Consider the following 14,240-nt stretch of genomic DNA (forward strand, 5'->3'; position numbering starts at 1 on the left):
ATAAATTCAAGTCAAGTAAAATAAGCCCTGAGGATGTGAATGCGCACAAAACGCTTCGGATGGAGCCACCATTTGCTGACGTCACACCGCCGCTGCCGAAGGATGGAGCTGCGGCCATCTTGGTACATTTTTATTCTTGTGAATTTCTTTGTTTCCACGTGGATATCTTTTACATTTGACATAAAATACTACAATATCTGCAACTTTATTGGCTCCTGTGGTGAGCTATTCCCCTTAGGACAAGGGCTGACTTCCTATCCAAGTACCCAGGATGGATTGGTCCGGTTTTAACCCCTTGGCTGCCTTCCATTCCCAGATGTGTTATGCTTGATTACCTGCTAGCAATTTTCATCTGGTGAGTGTACATCTGAGAGAGGTGGTGGATTCTCTTGTGAGATCATCAACACATTTTCACTCTGCACCTTAATTATATCGCACCTTATGTTTTTATGGACATTTGCTTGTTATTTATGGATATTTGGCTATAAGATTAACACATTCAACCATGGACATTGATATAGCATTTTCTAGTATACATATCCTAATTTCAGTATATCCATTTTATTATTGTCATTTTAGTGCACTTTATTTCACGGAGTACCACCAACATCATTGCAATAATATTTTGTCTATTATGCACTTTACTTAATTGTTCGATCTTTAGAATTTATATTTACTGATGTTTTTGGCACTTTTATGTGTTGCACTTTACTATTCTGCATTGTTTTACTTACATTTTAGCGCTGCATTTTTTCACATATGTAAAATAACCAAGATATTATAAATAAAATTAAGCAAATGTAATACTTCTGCTTGCACAACCCAGTGACCCTCTGTTAAAGTGAAATCTCTAGCTAAATTTTTCTGGGAAACAAACACTACAGGAGCGTTGATCCAGTGACACTCAGTGGCTGACCTGCACATCAACAATGAGTTCTGCAGTGGCATGGATTTTAGCAGGAGGAGATAGTGAGCACAGCAGAGGACCAAGGAGTATTAACTAGTAAAAATAGGCTTGAAAAAAGCCCTTCTCTGTCTTCTGTAGCTGCAGGTACTGTGGATCAATAATCTACAAAGTTCACAACAGAAGCACTAAAGTTGTTCTCTCAGACAGTTTAGCTCACTCTGTTCCCCCATTCCAGAGCACCTGCTGTGTGTTTACATAAGAGATCAGAAGGCTGCAGTGCTATTAAGTCACTATTGGGAGGGGGTAGAAGGGTGAACTAAGCTGCTGAGAGATCAACAGCCATGTTTCTGCCATGAACTTTGAGGATGCATTGCTCCACAGTGCCTGAATCTAGTGGTGCCATTGATTATTTGTTTTAAATCTCACTTACTGCTTGTTAAGAATATACAGTATATATATTTTAGCTTTGACAGCCTGGCCACAAGTTCATTCTAAGTGGTAAGAACTGCCTTTATTATTGGTTTTTGTAAGCAGTAATAAGGATTCAGAAGCAATCTAGCAAATATGTTATAGTTTACTGTAAAGGGTATATTTTTACAAAATTAAATACATAAATATTTATAAAATTATGAATATCTAGAATATTTCGTATATGAGGTTATCCTTGCATACAGGTGTGTTACCTTTACCAGAAGTTGTGAAGATCATCATGGGACATTTGCAAAATGAGTCGTGACACAAGTCTTTAGTGTTACTATTTTCCAAATGTAAGTGATGACATCTATGCTCTTTGAAAAGTACTGTCATCACTAGTTATATGTTATGCTTTTCTTACCATTGATGTCAAAACAAAAAAATCAAAATATAGGGATACTATGAGTATAGAATACAGATTTATGCTAAAAAAATGTAAAAATCTATTTTTTGCATATTTCTGTATTTCATACTTGTGTTTATAATAGCACCGACATACAGGTATACACAAGTACAGCAATGCACAGCCATTCATGTCAAAAAAAGGTTGTATGCCTGAGTGGTGGAAATACACCAGCAATTACGCTGAAGGGGCTAAGCTGACCCGTGTGCAAAAGCCCTTATTCATCAAGGCAGCAAACAAACTCACTGGCTCACTGAAGGAGTACATCTGCTCGTCTGTGCCACTAACTGAACTAAAGCTGGCCACACATGGGTCCGTTTTTTTAGTCAACCAGCGGGTTAAATGAAAACAAAATGACCCAATTTCCCCATCCACACATTCATTGTGGATGTTGGAATCCTCCGTGCTGTGTTATGGTATTCTGACAGGATTTCCCAGTCGTCAGAATATACAGATCAGCGTCAAAGCCTATTGGATGCATGCACTGATCAAGCAGGAAATTACCAACAAGTTGGTTCCTGAGAAGTCGATCAATAGATCGACTTCTCATAGATGGGTACGACCATGTATGCCAGCTTTACGTTAGTACCAGACTAACAGTGTGGTTTCTAATGGGTTCCGAAAACAAATAGGCTACTCTTTTGAATGTTTATTCAGGAGCGAAGAACAGGCTCTCACTGTGGAGAGCATCAGTAAGCTCACATATAAGATCTGGCTTACTGTAAGATGTGGACCTAGGAACGAAGGCTTTATTGTAACCAAGGCTCTGTAAAGCTAATTAATATCCAAAAAGACTAAAAGTTTGTTTTCTCCATATCACACATATACCTTGGAACCCCTCGATATGTGTACACCATCCACAATCCTGCCAACTAGAGCCTCATAATATACAGTGCATTTATAAAGTATTCCGGCCAAACTTCACTTTTTTCAGTTTTGTTATGTTGCAGGCTGATACTTCAGTAGTTTAAATTCATTTTTTCTCATTAATCTACACTCAGTATCCCATAATGACAAAGTGGAGGTTTAATTGAATTGTTTGCAAATATATGAAAAAGGAAAACCTGAAATATCACTTAACATAAATATTCAGACCCTATGCAACAAAACTTGAAATTTAGCTCAGGTGCCTCCACATTTCTCTTGATCATTGCTGAGATGTTTCTATACCTTGATTTGAGTTCACCTGTAGTAAATTAAATTGATTGGATGTGATTTGGAAAGGCAAACAACCTCTCTACAAAAGGCCGCACAGCTGGCAATGCATACTGTATCAGAGCAAAAGCTATGAGGTCAAAGGAACTTCCTGCAGAGCTCAGAGACAGGATTATTCTAAGACACAGATCTGGGGAAGGCTACAAAAAAAATTCTGATGAATTGAAGAGCAGAGTGGCCTCAATTCTCAAATAGAGAAAGTTTGGCACAACCAGAATTACACTAAGAGCTGGTCGCCTGGCCAGACTGAGCAATCGGGGGATAAGGTCCTTAGTAGGAGAGGTGACAAAGAACCCAATGGTCACTCTGACTAAGTTCCAGAGATCCTGTGTGGAGATGGGACAAAGTTCCACAAGGACAACTATCACTACAGCCCTCCACCTATCTGAGCTTTATGGCAGAGTGGCTACACAAAGCTTCTCCTCAGTGCAAAACACATGAAGTCTACTTGAAACTTGCCTAAAAGCACCCGAAGGACTCTGACTGTGAGGAACAAGATTATCTGGTCTTATGAAACCAAGATTGAACTGTTTGGCTTCAATTCTAAATGTTATGTTTGGATGAAACCAGGCATCTCTCATTACCTGCCCAATTCCATCCCAACAGTGAAGCATGGTGGTGGCAACATCACTCTACTTCAGCCTTAGACTGGGCTGAAGGTTCACCTTTAAACATGACAATTATCTGATTTACAAGGCTGGCACCTGGGCTTCTGTACACCAGTTCTATCAGGTGGATGTTCCAGCCTCCTCTGATGCCAGTTTCAGACGTAAGGTACTACATGCTGCTCTTTGACTCTGTTGAGCCCTTCTGGACCTGTTTGATATGTAGAACTGCTGGCATTGTTTGCTGTGTTAAGCTACTTTTGGACTTCTCAGTCATAATTTTTAAAGAAGCCTGAGTCCTGTACTGTATGATCAGGAAAACAGGAAGTTTTTTACTTACTTTACTCCAGGGAACAGATTTTATGGGTAAAGCCATCCATAGATGAATCAAAATTCGGCTGGTTCAGCCAGTTGTACTGAAGACAATCTATATCGATCTCACAGGGGGTTACCTTTACTACATGCTTCTAGAAATTACCTCCCAGGGGAGCAGGGGCTGAACACCAGTGTGGGTACTTGTGGCTTTTTCCCCTCTGTTTTCACCTGGTGATCTGGCCAGTAATACAACTAGTGTATTAGAGTGCGCCCACTCTGTATAAAGGAGCACAGAGGGCACCTTTGGACAGCAGCACTGTCAGTTTGAGGGGAGGGGAGGAGAGTGTTAGATGTACTAGCAGATTTAGATACACTAATAAATTGAAGCCAAACTTCAATTAAGTTTCAAACTAAGTTTGGAAAGGGTCATAGTATATTAGATTATTTAATCCTTTATTTTGGATCAATGTCATGTTGCAGGACCCAACTACTTTTTGGTTTTAGATTACAGATGGACACCCTGACATTCTCTTGTGAAATTTCCTGGTAAATTCATTGGTCCTTGCAAGCTTCCCACCACTGAGGCAGCAAAGCACCCTGACCCCCATTATTGCTTCGGCATACTTCACAATTGGAATAAGGTTTTGGTGGTGGTACAAAGGGTTCTTTTTAATCCTAGGTTCGAGTTTTGTCTTTTCTATGTGAAAAACATTGCATTAGTGCTGTGGAACATCTAGTGGTCTTTATTAAACTTGATAGAGATGGCAATGATTTTTGGTGAACACATATGGGTTGCAACGGACACCTACAGATCCTTAGCTCTTTATCATCTGAGTGTGGTATTGTGTGCTCATTCCCCAATCTTTGCAGCATACTAATATCTAGGAAAAACAGGAAAAGTGTTGACTTCTTCAATATGTAAACTATCAATCTAACCGTTGGTTAGATTCAATGAACTTTTTTATTCCTCATGTTCAACAATAGATATGTAAAATGTTGTGTGCTGTTGATTAGATTTTTTATTTTTATGACTTTTATGATGAAGAAGATCAGATCACATCTTTCCAGTTATTCTTGCAGAAATTTAACATTCTGAAGGACCCGCAAACTTTTTCTCATAACTGATGACATAACATAAGGTTGTTATTTTGTACTGTCATCTTGTTCTTGCCTGTTTCCCCTTTCTTGCCCCAACAATTGCCAGAACTAAGCGTATAAGATTCTAATTTCATTTGTACACTGCATATGCTTGTTGTTAAAATGTAAGCGAGCAGATGGTAGAGCTCTGAATGTAAAGCTTGTTTTTCATGTCACGACACATACACGATTACAAAGGGGACAGGCTAACGCTGGAATGTTCAGCATTATACAAAGCAGACAATGTGGAATTGCAGTTAATATAAAATGCAGAAGACAATGAAGCTGACTCGCTGGTCCTGTCTGCTTCTGAAGTGCCGTACTGAGGAATGCTGTACAATTCTGCATTCTGTCTAGATGAAGCTGAACGGTTCGTCACTACTGAGGGATTTGCGTTTGGGTGGAGTGGCCACAATACAATGATCATTACGTCCCTACAACCAGCTTTTCTGCTTTTTCTTCTCAGGTTCCTCCTCCCTTTTTATCTCTCTACTTAACGCTTCTAAAGAAAGTTCCAGATCTTGGCCTTTTCTGCTGTAGATGAGCTGGACGGCGTATTAGTCATATGCGGTCTGTTCATAATAAGACATCGATTGCAACCAAAAGTATCTATGTATTTACTTAAACCAGCCAACATTTGTCAAGAAAGCAAGGTCAGCTTACAGTCAATTACAGAGAGATCATAATAATATTAAACAGATTACAATGCAGAAATATTACCTAGTCTGTTTATACCTAATCATGCCAGAAATGTCGGTAACACTTTGGCAGCCTAATATAACAGCTCGGCATACCAGTTAAACCAGGCCCTGAGCCTTAGTGTTGATGTTATTTACGTTTCAAGGAAATTATAGTTAAGTAACACTTGAAGTGCCATTGTTTGCCACTCCTAAATAACCTCAAGCTGTATCCCTTATACAGCTGGAAATTTTTTTCTGCATGGAATTCAGTTCTATTATTGCAGTATGCACTACAAAAATATGAGGCATGCAGTGGCTATGAAGTGGGGACAGTACCAGCTGTAACTGTTCCTGGGCCAAAGGCCAGCCCTAACGTCTGCGTGAAATTCTGACTCATAACTGTCATCAAGGTAAAATATAAGCAGTAAAGGGATGAAGACAATGGGGTGTAAGACTGCCAAAGGTTATATGGTATGCAAAATATATACAAGGTGCACACGTTGGTGATACATGTTGGTGCATGATACTGGTGGTGGTAATAATGGTGTTGACATGTGAGACAAGGTCCTGATTCATATGTTGAACACATTTCTATGCTGGCAGCCTCCCCTACATTCAGGCAAATTGAGCATTTCTACAGTTACTGTATTAAATTGCATTATTCGGATCGCACTGCTTTTTTGTGCGTGTATTTTTTATATTACTAAAGGCTAAACTAGTAAATGAAGTCACATTATTAGTAGATCTAAAATGGATGATTGTGTATAAATAAATGCCAAAATTGATTTTTCATAAAATACTGTTTTCACGTTTTTTTAAATCTTTTTTCTGTATCTCAGTGCTGCTGATCTCCTCCATCCTCTTTCAGATGCTTTCTGTATACATGCACTTGTTCCACTGTCAGCTGCATATAATTTCCCTGGACATCCTGAGAGTGACATCATTGAACCATACCTGTAAAATGTGCTTTAGCACAATTCGGGAGCACAACTCAGTGACAGTTTACATCCCATAAAAGCAAAAGCAAGGACCTTCATGGCAAGGCACCTGGTATGGTATTTTTTAACGCAATCTACATATTAAAGATTTAAAACTTCTTTTGAAATGACTTTAACACTGTTTTATTCTCTAGGGCCTCTGCTTTAAAAAATTAATGTTTGGGGGTTCAAAGTAATTTTCTAGCAAAAAAAGAAACAAACCGTTTTTTCATGTGAACAAAAAGTGTCAGAAAAGGCTTGGTCTTCAAGAATGTGTGAGGTGTGGCATAAGCTTCTAATGTTGGCCCAGAAATGCCAGGATAGTAGAAGCGACCCCTCCAAATGACCTCTTCTTGGAAAGTGGACACTCCGAGGTATTTGCTAAGAGGCATTGTGAGTGTTTTGCAGATCTCATTTGTTTCCACATGTTTTTGTAATACAAAGAAAAAAACAAAAATGTATTTGTTCTTTTTTTTTTTGCAAAACCCTGTGACAAAAATGATATCTGAAAATTCTCACAATGCCTTTTATCAAATTCCTTGGGATGTCTACTTTCCAAAAAGAAGTCATTTGGGGGGGGGGGGGGGGTTTGTACTATCCTGGCATTTTACAGCCTCCGAAGCTGTGATAGGTATTGGGGAAGAGATCTGGAAGTGGTCATTGGATTTTGAGGGCCTGTATGTAGCTAGGCTGCCAAAAAGTGCCTCACGTGGTATCCCCATACTCGGGAGAAGTATAAGAATGTGCTTTGGGGTGTTATTCCACATATACCCGCATGCATGAGCAACATATCGTGTAAGTGACAACTTTGTGTACGAAAAAAAAAAATTGTAATTTTTGAAAAATTTGTGGCAAAAAATAAAATGTTCCATGGACTCAACATGCCTCTCTGCAAAATCCTTGGGGTGTCTATGTCACAGTTCCCCCTCCCCTGCTCCCTCTCTTCCCCCCTCTCCAGATCCCTTCCTCATTGTATGCCCTTGCGCTTGCATGTAGCCCACATAAAGTGGTGTGCTGGTTACCAGGGAGCTGCCTCCTGCTGAGAGTCCCCACACCTCTCCTCGGCCGGGCACCAAGGAGTCTGCCGCCCCACTGTGCTTGCATGTGGATTCTCCACATGCAGGCCACTTAGATGTCTCCGTTTACGGTGGTGGAGGAGTACTGTGGAGGTTCTGGAGGAGTTTTGTCGCAAACGATTGATCTAGAGGTCTTTCCACTATGGAGTCTGTCATCAGCGTATAGAGGTGTCAAGACCATACAGACGGCCAACTTTCCTGCAGGAGAGCGCTGCAACATTTCATGCAATATTTGACCTACCATTCCAGGTGGACAAATATCTGTGGTGAGTTGGGCTCTGCATGGGGAGCACTAATTGGAGCACTTCGCACAAGGAATTTCTATGGATAAGAAGATTTACTACTGTATCATTTAACATTCACACCGGATGCAGATGGGGTTTCTTTGGGGGGTTTTTTGAACTTTCCATTTTTTTGGAACTTTTGTATGTTTGCTCAATTATTGGGACTTTAATATATATATATATGTGTTGTTTTATACAATTTCACTGTATACACAGTTTCATGACATTGTATATGTGCTATTTTTAGCACTATTGTTGTTTAAGTACCTTGTATTTACTTATTGGTTTATTTGGGATTTAGTCACTAGGGAGGAGGGATATAATTGCCAGCCCACGGGGCATTATAGCACATGCACATTTGTGGAGACCCTTTGTGTAGTAGGGAGTTCATTCATTTATTTAATTATTTAAAGTAGTTTTTGGGAGAGGCAGCACAGCAATTTTTATGTTTGCACTCACACATTTGTTCACCAGTACACATTTGTGATTTTCCTAGCAGCAGCCAATCTAATTGATCAGTCCTCTGCACAGGTTATACTCACACAGGGTTGACAGTAAGACCAGACAAATGTCAGCTGGTAATGGCTGAGGTGCAGTACCTAGGCCACCGAGTAGGGGAAGGGAATTGAAATTGGAACCTGCAAAAGTCCAAGCTATCCATGACTGGCCTACCCCTCAGACCAAAAAAACATGTAATGTCTTTCCTAGGCACTGCAAGTTACTATCACAAATTTGTTCCCAATTTCAGCACTGTGGCAAAGCCCCTGACTGACCTTACCCAGAAAAATAGCCCTAGGATGGTGAACTGGACCCTGGCCTGTGACTCTGCTTTCCACGAGCTCAAATATACCCTTGCAAGCAACCCTGTTCTGGCTGTCCCTGACTACAACAGATGCTTTCTGGTACAAACCGATGCTTCCACCTACGGCCCCCCTGGGGGGCCGTCCTTAGCCAAGTGAACGAGGCTGGAGAGGAACACCCCATTGCCTTCATCAGCCGGAAACTTCTGGACAGGGAGGTTGCTTACACCACCATTGAAAAAGAATGTCTGGCCATAGTCTGGGCCTTAAAAAAAGCTTCAACCCTACCTGCATGGCCCAGAATTTACCATCCTCATGGATCACAACCCACTCACATGGCTAAATAGGGTGTCCGGGGATAACGGACGCCTCCTGAGATGAAGCCTCGCCCTCCAACCCTACAACTTCACTATCCACTATCGACAGGGAAGTTAACACCAAAATGCATATGGGCTATCCCGGCAGCAGGACCCTCAGTAGGTGAGCTTACCCCTCGCAAGTGCCTCCAAGGAGACCTGCCGAGGTCCACTTGTCGGCACTTGTAAAATGAAAGGGGAGAGGCTGTGGATCCCTGCCCTCCCTTCCCCATTGCATGCCCCTGTGCCCGCACATAGCCCACATAAAGTGGTGTGCTGGGCGCCAGGGAGTTTCCTCTTGCTGAGAGTCCCCTCACCTCTCCTCAACAAGGCGCTGAGTAGTCTGCCGCCCCACTGTACCTGCATGTGGATTCTCCACATGCAGGCCACCTAGATGTCTTCGGGAGCCCCCTCCCTGTGTCTCGGCGAGCACAGCGTGGCCCCGAAGTTCCCGCGCTCTGCACCCGCTGGAGACAAAGGCCGTGCTCCCTGTGTGCGGCCGGAGTGAGGGGGTGGGGCTTGTTGCCTCAACAACCTGACACCAGGACGGCCATTGCCTGGCATCCTGGGAGCATCCTCCTCCTGGGTGCTGTGAGAGGTCTTGAGCTGCGGCCAGACCCTACAGCCAAGCGAACTTAACCCTTCCCTGCCAGAGCTGCCTTCTGCTGTGTGCCCGGACTTAACCCTTCCCTGCCAGAGTATGCCCTTCTGCTGTGTGCCTGGACTTAACCCTTTCCTGCCAGAGCTGCCCTTCTGCTGTGTGCCTGGACTTAACCCTTCCCTGCCAGAGCTGCCTTCTGCTGTGTGCCCCTGGACTTAACCATTCCTTGCCAGAGCTGCCCTTCTGCTGTGTGCCCGGACTTAACCCTTCCCTGCCAGAGTATGCCCTTCTGCTGTGTGCCCCTGGACTTAATCTTTGCCTGCCAGAGTCTTCCCTTCTGCTGTGTGCCTGGACTTAACAATTGTCTGCCAGAACTGCCCCTCTGCTGTGTGCCCCTGGACTTAACCCTTGTCTGCCACAGTCTGCCCTTCTGCTGTGTGGCCCTGGACTTCATCTTTGCCTGCCAGAGTCTTCCCTTCTGCTGTGTGCCCCTGGACTTCATCTTTGTCTGCCAGAGTCTGCCCTTCTGCTGTGTGCCCCTGGACGTCATCTTTGCCTGCCAGAACTGCCTCTGCTGTATGCCCCTGGACTTAACCATTGTCTGCCAGAACTGCCCATCTGCTGTGTGCCCCCTGGACTTAACCATTGTCTGCCAGAACTGCCCCTCTGCTGTGTGTCCCTGGTCTTAACACTTGCTATACCTCTTGTGCACCCTTCAAATCACTAAATAAAATTTCTGTCCCACCTGTACCTCCGTCACAGTCTACTTTCCAAAAAGGGGTCATTTGGGGGGAGTTTGTACTGCCCTGGCATTTTATTACCTCAAGAAATGTGATAGGCAGTCAGAAAGTAAAAGCTGTGTAAATTCCAATATATACACCATAGTTTGAAGATGCTATAACTTTCACACAAACCAAGTAATATACACGTATTGGTATTTTTTGTTTACCAAAGACATGTAGCAGAATACATTTGGGCCAGGGGCGAACTGATAACTCATAGTAATTCCCCGGGCAGACACCGGGCAGTAAGATATAATGGTGCCCCCTGTGCCCCTACCTACAATCAAGCCACACACACAACACCCCTACTTATATATTGCAGCTCAGCTGCATAGAAGGGGCATTTAAATATTTACTGCAGCAAAGACTGCATAAATGTTCCCGGCTTCTTTCAATAGAAGCCACTGGGCACTTCCAGGTTTAAAGATGGCTGCCATGTGGGGGAAGTGAAAGAGTGAGGGGAGTGAGAGGGTGAAAAAGAGGAGGGGTGTGAGAGAGAGAGAGAGGAAGGGATGAGAGAGGAGGGGTGTGTGTTAAATTGCTCTAAAAATTGGGCATGGCTTAAAAGGGTGTGGTTAAATAGTGTCTGAGATTACTTATATAGTACAGAATGAGGTAATGTTAAATAGGGAATGTACAGTGTGGAGTGTATGACAGTGGGTAATATGTACAGTGAGAGGAGTGTGGAGTGTATGGAGGTGGGTAGTCTGTGTAGGATGGTGTCAGTAGGTGGTGTCAGTAGTTCTTCACTTTTATTAGTATTATTTTTTTTTTTTTACAATTTTAATGTTTTATTATGTTTATAATTTTTTTTCAAAATGCTATTGAGTGGCCAGTGGATGGTGTCAGTAGAGCAATGGTGTGGGTGTCAGAATTTTTTAAGTTTTATTATCTAATTTTTTAAGTCTTTTTTACAATTTATTTTTGTATTATTTTTTTCACAATGATTTTGGGGGGGCAGTGGACAGTGTAAGTAGGGAGTGAATAGGGAGCACTAGTATGTGTTGGGCTGTAATTAGATTGTGATGAATAAATAGAACCTGTACCCCCTTATATCAGAAGGAAGGGAATCGATGGAGGGAAGGAAGGAAGGAAGAAAGAAAGGGGAGGGAGAGAATGGATGGAGGAAGGAAGGGGAGGGAAGGAAGGAGGGATGGGAGGAAAGAATGAAGGGAGGGGGTGGACGAAGGAAGGGAAGGAAGAAAAGGGAGGGAATGGATGGAGGAAGGAAGGAATGAAGGAAAGAAAGAAAATGGATGGAGGAAGGAATGAAGGAAAAGGAAGGAAGGGGAGGGAGGGGAGGAGGGAAAGAAGGGAGGGAGGTAGGAAGGAAGGAAGAAATAAAAGGGAGAGAGGGAATGGATGAAGAAAGAGGAGGGAAGGAAGGAGGGGTGGGACGAAAGAATGAAGTGAGGGGATGGAGGAAGGAAGGGAAAGAAGAAAAGGGAGGGAGGGAATGGATGGTGGAAGGAAGGAAATAAAATGGATGAAGGAAGGAATGAAGGAAAAGGAGGGAAGGAAGGAGGTTAGGAAGGGAGGGAGAAAATGAATGGAGGAAGGAAGGAAGGGGAGGAAGGAAGGAAGGAAAAAGGAGGGAGGGAATGGATGGAGGAAAGAAGGAAGGGGAGGGAAGGAAAGAGGGGTGGGAAGAAAGAATGAAGGGAGGGGATAGAAGAAGGAAGGGAAGGAAGAAAAGGGAGGGAGGGAATGGATCGAGTAAGGAAGGAATGCAGGAAGGAAAGAAAATGGATGGATGAAGTAATGAAGGTAAAGAATGGAAGGAAGGGGAGGGAAGGAAGGGAGGAAGAAAGGAAGGGGAAGAAAAGGAAGGGAATAGATGGAGGAAGGAAAGAAGGAAGGGTAGGGAGGAAGAGAGGAAAGAAGGGAGGAAGGAATAAAGAAAAGGGAGGGAATAGATAGAGGGAGGAAGGAAAGAAGGAATGGTAGGGAGGGAGAGAGGAAGGAAGGGGAGGGAAAGAGAGAGGAAAGAAGAGAAGGGAAGGAAGGAAGGAAGGAAGGAAGGAAGGAAGGAAGGAAGGAAGGAAATGAAAAGAGGGGATGGAGTAAGGAAGAAAAGGGAGGGAGGGAATGGAGGAAGGAAGGAGGAAAAGGGAATAGAGAAAGGAAGGAAGGATAAAAAGAGGGGAAGGAGGAAGGAAGAAAAGGAAGGGAGGGAATGGATGGAGGAAGGAAGGAAGGAAATGGATGGAGCAAAGAATGAAGGAAAGGGAGGGAAGGAAGGAGGGGAGGGAGGAAGGAAGGAAATGAATGGAGGGGAGGGAGGGAGGAAGGAAGGAAATGAAAGGAGGGGAGGGAGGAAAGAATTAAGGGAGGGGATGGAGGAAGGAAGGAATAAAGGGAGAAAGGAAGGAAGGATTGAAGGAAGGGGAGGGGGGGAAGAAGGAAGGAATGATTGAAGGATGAGGAGGGATGGAAGGAAAAAATGAAGGGAGGGGATAGGAATGAAGGTAAGGAAGAAAAGGGAGGGAGGGAATGGAGGAATGAAGAAAGCAAATGGATGGAGGAAGAAATAAAGGAAAGGGGAGGGAAGGAAGGAGGGTAGGGAGGGAGGAAGGAAGGAGAGGAGGGAGGGAGGAAGGAAGGAAAAAGGAGGGAATGGATGGAAGAAGGAAGGAAGGGGAGGGAAGGAAGGAGGGGTGGGAAGAAAGAATGAAGGGAGGGGATGGAGGAAGGAAGAAAGGGGAGGGAATGGATGGAGGAAGGAAGGAATGAAGGAAGGAAAGAAAATGGATGGACGAAGTAATGAAGGTAAAGGATGGAAGGAAGGAAGGGAGGAAAAAAAGAAGGAAGGAAGAAAAGGAAGGGAATAGATGGTGGGAGGAAAGAAAGGAGGAAGGGTAGGGAGGGAGAGAGGAAGGAAGGGGAGGGAAGGAAGGGAGGAAGGAAGAAAGAAAAGGGAGGGAATAGATGGAGGGAGGAAGGAAAGAAGGACTGGTAGGGAGGGAGAGAGGAAGGCAGGGGAGTGAAAGAGAGAGGAAAGAAGGGGAGGGAAGGAAGGAAGGAAGGAAGGAAAGGAGGGGAGGGAGTAAGGAAGAAAAGGGAGGAAGGGAATGGAGGAAGGAATGAAGGAAGGAAGGAAGGAAGGAAGAAAGGAAGGAAGAAAGGAAGGAAGGAGGAAAAGGGAATAGATAGAGAAAGGAAGGAAGGGAAGGAAGGATAAAGTGAGGGGAAGGAGGAAGGAAGAAAATGGAGGGAGGGAGTGGATGGAGGAAGGAAGGAAGGAAATGGATGGAGGAATGAATGAAGGAAAGGGAGGGAAGGAAGGAGGGGAGGGATGGAGGAAGGAAATGAATGGAGGGGAGGGTGGAAGGAAGGAAGGAAAAGAAAGGAGGGGAGGGAGAGCTAAACGAAAGAGAGAGGAAGGGAGGGAGGGAATGAGGGACAGAATGAAGGGAGGGGATTGAATGAAGAAAAGGAAGCAAGGGAATGGATGGAGGAAGGAAGGAAATGGATGGAGGAAGGAATGAAGGAAGGGGAAGGAAGGAAGGGAGGAAGGAAGAAAAAGGGAGGGAGGGAATGGATGAAGGAAAGAAGGGAGGGAAGGAAGGAAGAAAAGGGAGGGAGGGAATGGAGGAAGGAAGGAATGAAGGAGGGGGCAGGAAGGATG

This window comes from Staurois parvus, unplaced genomic scaffold (genome assembly GCF_062004578.1).
Source record: "Staurois parvus isolate SC_StPar_1 unplaced genomic scaffold, SC_StPar_1.0 ptg000226l, whole genome shotgun sequence".
NCBI lineage: Eukaryota > Metazoa > Chordata > Amphibia > Anura > Ranidae > Staurois > Staurois parvus.